This window comes from Cervus canadensis, chromosome 33 (genome assembly GCF_019320065.1).
Source record: "Cervus canadensis isolate Bull #8, Minnesota chromosome 33, ASM1932006v1, whole genome shotgun sequence".
Classification (NCBI taxonomy): domain Eukaryota; kingdom Metazoa; phylum Chordata; class Mammalia; order Artiodactyla; family Cervidae; genus Cervus; species Cervus canadensis.
In genome coordinates this window covers 17,854,484-17,858,945 of record NC_057418.1, presented here as the reverse complement: position 1 = coordinate 17,858,945, position 4,462 = coordinate 17,854,484, and positions in this window count along the sequence as shown.

Below are 4,462 nucleotides of genomic sequence, written 5' to 3'. Positions count from 1 at the left end.
ATCTGTACATGACTACTGGAAAAAACATAGCTTTGCCTTTATGGATGTTTGTCAGCAAAGTGATGCCTCTGCTTTTTAATACACTATCTAGGTTTGTCATAGTTTCTCTTCCTAGGAGCAAGCATCTTTCAATTTCATGGCTGCAGTCACCATCCACAGTGATTTTGGAGCCCAAGAAAATAAAGCATGTGACCATTTGCATTTTTTTCCCCATCTATTTGCCATGAAGTCGTTGCCATGATCTTACTTTTTTAAAATGTTGAGTTTTAAGCCAGTTTCTTCATTCTCCTCTTTCACTTTCTTTTTTTTTTCCTTCCTCTTTCACTTTCATCAAGAGGCTCTTTAATTTCTCTTTGCTTTCTGCCATTAGAGTGGTATCATCTACATATCTGAGGTTGTTGATATTTCTCCTGGCAATCTTGATTCTGGCTTGTGCTTCATCCAGCCTGGCATTTCACATGATATACTCTGCATAGAAGTTAAATCACTGACCAGGGATCAAACCCAGGCCCTTGGCAGTGAAAATGTGGAATCCTGGCCACTGGACTGCCAGGGAATTCCCACGCCCCCTCCATAATTTCATCACTATGTCTTGACCAGGTTTCTTGCTTATCTTGGTTGCCAGGTTCTCAGAGAGGCAGGGACAACTTCTCCTTACGTCTCTGAAATATTACATCTGGCCACAGGTTCCATTCCTCTCCTAGAAATTCTTTCACCTTCCCCAGGACTGTTTAGGGAACAGTAGTACAGTTGCAATTGCCACCTGGCTTTCTCCATCTCATATGAACATTCATTTGCTAGACTGTTCTTGAGGCTGTGGTAGGAGTCTTCACCCTTGCACCTTGTAAGTCATGAAAGGCTGTGGTGGTCCCTGCAAGTCTCCCAGGATTGTGGTAATTTTGATTGGCTGTCCTGTTAGGGAAGAGCAGTTATCATTGGCTGCCAGAAAGCTTTACCTTGATTAGCTCCTAGTAGAACTGGATCCTTAGGTGTCTGAATGTTAGCTCAGGGTCAATGCTGGATAATCTTCAAGAACTAGTTTGTTCCCTTCTCCTTATGCATAGTCACTGTGGTAAATGAATGCAAGTTGTGGAGGTTAGGCTAGGAGGAGGAGCTACTATATAAACATGTGGCAGTATCTTAGGTTCCTCCTCAAGCAAATCTGACTTCCCCTCTAAGGGCTTCCACACTATCTATCAAGTTTCTGTATCTTTAAAGAAGCTCCCCAGTTTCACCCACCAAGCATTCAACAGCCTCTTAAGGACAGCCCAGACAATCTTTGCAGTGTGTATAGCAAGCATTTGGGGCCTTACTTGTTTGTTTGTGATCTACTTGCTCTCATCATATTTCACAAAATCAGGAATTGGTGAAAGGGCCAGTGTGAAACGAGAACAGAAATGGGTCAGTAGGAGAGGCCACCTTCATCTAATCAGGGCTAATCAGATGGTGAACTCCAGCTAGAGCTTGGGCTGAGCCCACAAGTCATGCTCCCTGCCTGGGGAAGTTTGTATAACCAGGTAAAACCCTTGTTTTCAAGTCTTCCTGGCCATGATGTTATTAATATGAACACTTTTGTGTCTTCAGCTTTGTTATAGTTCAGCTATGTTATACATTTTGGGATGAGGGAGAATTGCCCAGTGGCTTCTAAGGATCAAAGGTTAAGCCTACTGAATAAATTTTGTAAATTATTTCCAGAAGTGACCTGATAATTGACATGCCAAAGTCAGTGACTAGATTCCCCTGTTTATACCACAAAGGATTCAATAAAGAGAAAAAACTGACATTACATACCATATTCCCCTGCAATATAATTCAAGTCATGTTGCCTGTGCTGAAAGGATCTTCACTGTTCTAAGGGCAGTGTCCTTTAACATGGGACTGTCTCTTCTCAGTCACTCTTCTCAACAGCAGACTGCGTGTTGTAAGTAATGATACTGCTGGTAGGAAGTTCATTTCACAGCAGGGATCAAAGCCAACATACTCCTCTTGTGATGCCCTTTCTAATGGCCCACTGTTCACGTTAACTCCTTCTTACTGACCTTCAACCAACTAGGAATTCATAGTAGGGTTTGAAAAGAATTTACTTTAGAGGTAAATGATAATGTTAAATCTTCAAAAATAAAATAGCACCATCAAATTTTAATTGCTTTTTCATTTATTCATTTGTTACAACTACACATGTTAATGGAGGAAGAGACTCAATCATGATGATGTTTTGTGATTTTTATTAATGAAATGATCACATTACTTAATCTTTCAGTCACATATATGGTCCTACCATGATACCTGGTTGAATTCCATTTTATATTAATCCATATATTAGTTTTAGATAGATAGAAATAATATATGCAACTAGGACTTTATTTTTTTAAGGAGCTTGGGGATTAATTTTTTTATGCTTTACAGGAGGTAATTGGGACAACTGGTGAGATATGAATAAGATCTGAAGATTTGATAATAGTGTTGAAGAACATTCTGTTAACATCCTGATTTTTTAAACTGTAGTAGTTAAAGTGTAAAGGAACATCATGATTTCAACTTACTCCTACATGGTTCAAAAATAGTAATTTGTTTATATATACATATATATTCATATATATGTATGTGTATATGCATGTGTGTGTATATGTACCTATATATACATATACATATATATATAGAGAGAGAAAGAGAGGTGAAGCACATATAGTAAAGTGTTAACAGTTGGGGAATTTGGGTGCAGGATATACAGGAGTTTTTTGTACTATTCTTGCAACTTCTTTATAAATCTGAAATTATTTTAAAATAAAAGTTTCAAGAACAAATAATAAATGGATCAGAAAAGATTCTCCCATACTAAAGTTTTCCTCTACTCATTCTTTGTCTAATTTTAATATTAGGATTTCTTCAATAATTTTAATAGAAAGGACAGATGATAGTCTGCAGATTAGTGTTTTTATTTATAAATTATGTGGTATCATGGTTATGGGAGCATTACTGGAAAACATTTAAATGGGATGTGGCAAAGATAAGCTAAAATTAATTGTCTTTTCATTTAGAATCAATGCTTTACAAACTAATTATGCATTCAAAATTATTTGAGTGCATATTTGTAATGAATGGTACCATGAATCTGCATTAAAATCATTGTTCCATTCAATAAAATGATTATTCAGTGAAAGCCTGAAGATACGAAGATGTTAATTTTCTTATTGATTTGCACATGCAATTTTTATCAAGCATATATATTAATAGTGGTGGCTTATGTAGGGTTCATTGTCTTTTCTGAAGCGCTTCCAATTTGCTAAGTGCTACATACATGATAGGAGACAGTCACTATTTATTTTCAAGGTGCTTTCCTAAGACTGAATAATAAAGTCAGCTTGAGCAAGGCTGGCACTGCGCCAGGTTTTAATAAGGTTGCCACCCTTCTCCTCCTTCTTCCAGATGGGGAGGCGTGGGCCCATGACATGTACTCCTTGGGGATGTATAAGAGAGTGCAGGTGACAGAGTTCATACCTCCTCCCTGTAAACCACTTCTTCAGCTGTCATCTCTTCTTCAACAAAGTCATTTATTTGGGGCTGTGCAGTCATTTAGAGGACACTTTTCTGCGGCCCATCTCTGGACGACTTTGCAAAATTAGGAAACTCTGGAAAAGATGCAGGTTGAAATTGGCCCTGGCCGGAGTTGTGTGGCAGATGGCAGCTTTGGGAGGCAAGAGCTGGGCTGCGCTGTTTGGCTGGCAACCCTAGACAACAAGAAGGTGCTCAGACGTCGGAGGAATTCCCTTTCCTTTCTCATCGCCGCTGTAATCCAGCCTGACACTTTCCTATGCCAGAGTTTTCCCTGAGTAACCTCATTCACAACTGCCTTTCTTTTCATGGACTTCCAAAAGTTTCGCTGTGTGTTTTCTGCCATTTTCAAAGTCTTCCCTTTCTCTGTATTCATGCCTTTGCTGTCTTGCTTAAGGATGTCTCCATCCGTGCTCTATCAGGTGAAAAAAATTGCCTTCTTTCTCCTGGTGTTCAAGGGCAAGAGTTTTAGAGTTCAGTTGTTCAGGGTTCAGTTCTGGACTATTCATTCCCTCTACAACAGCTCTAGGAACTTGAACAATTACTCTCACGGGTTGAGCTTCCATGTTTGCAAAAGGAGAATAAAAATAACAACTGTTACTTTTGCCTACACCTGTCCCTTGAGATTCTGGATTACATAGACATAAGCATGACCCAAACACTTAGGAGATTCCACTAACCTTATCATATCTCTCAGAATATAGGAGATAAATAAGGATTGGCCGAGGATCATACAGAGAAGAAAACTTTGCTAAGCATTGTGTAGATGTGTGCAGATATGCTAAGTTGCTTTAGTCATGTCCAACTCTGTGTGACGCCATGGACTGTAGCTCGCCAGGCTCCACTGTCCATGGGAGTCTCCAGAAAAGAATGCTGGAGTGAGTTGCCATGCCCTCCTCCAGGGGATCTT